Consider the following 1,059-nt stretch of genomic DNA (forward strand, 5'->3'; position numbering starts at 1 on the left):
TTCAAATGTGCTTTTTTATTGGCCTATGATGCCTCGTTTGATCGAGAAGTAAAATCTTATATACCCTCAGGAAAAAAAGAAGCTTAAAGAGAATAAGTAGATTCAAAATACTACACTTGATGTTAGCCAAAAGTAATTTGATTAATTATATACATTATTTGACTGCTTCATAAGTTGAGTTTGATATAAATGTATAATTTGACAAAACATCAAATTTCAGATTGGTGATTAGAAACACCGCATTGAGTAGTGATATAATGAAAATAGTGTATGTAGTTTAAGGATAAGTTCATTTTCTAAAGTTGAGTTTGGTTTAAACCTTAGAGTCCGCACCTTCACTTGTACAAATGCAAGATGGCTCAGTTTTAAAAAGATTTTAGATTAACTGAAAACCATAGGTTTTTCTCTAAATACAGAAGCTTTACTTACAGGAACCAGATTTTGGAACCTGTTGGAATTTTAAAGGACGGATCAAACATTCTAACCACATGTCTAAAAGAAGAAATTTGTATTTACCATGTATTCATGTGAATTGAAATATTATGTGGTATGAACTCTGGGTCAGCACCAAAAGTAGATGATGCACTGGGTAACAGAAATATTGGTAGCCCGTTGAAAATTTGGTGCTATACATCTTTGTTGCATGTATTTGACGTACTTGAGAAGGTCTTTGGAATTAACAAGTTTTACAATTATTTTATGAAAAAATGTTTTTTGACATCCACTTTTTCTCTGACTATCATTTGACTCTGGTTTTTATTTATAAAGTATTATATTTAATAAATATAAATAAATTTTGAATAAAATAATAATATTTAAGTGTTATAATAAAACACAGTATCAAAGTACCGGGATCCTTATTTTATTCCCAAATTTAAGATGGTTACAAAAATTATATCTTCTCGTGAAACTGCGTTGGACTATTCAAAATATAAAGAATGGGACCACAGCGGAAAACCTCCGATTTTACACCCATACTCTTACATGTCTTTAACTTTTAATTTGACATCTCCGTACCATGCCCCATGGACTCTGCTGCGCGGTGGTTTTTAATTTCCA

Source organism: Vigna umbellata, chromosome 6 (assembly GCF_029865625.1).
Source record: "Vigna umbellata cultivar VRB3 chromosome 6, Vumbellata_1.0, whole genome shotgun sequence".
Lineage (NCBI taxonomy): Eukaryota > Viridiplantae > Streptophyta > Magnoliopsida > Fabales > Fabaceae > Vigna > Vigna umbellata.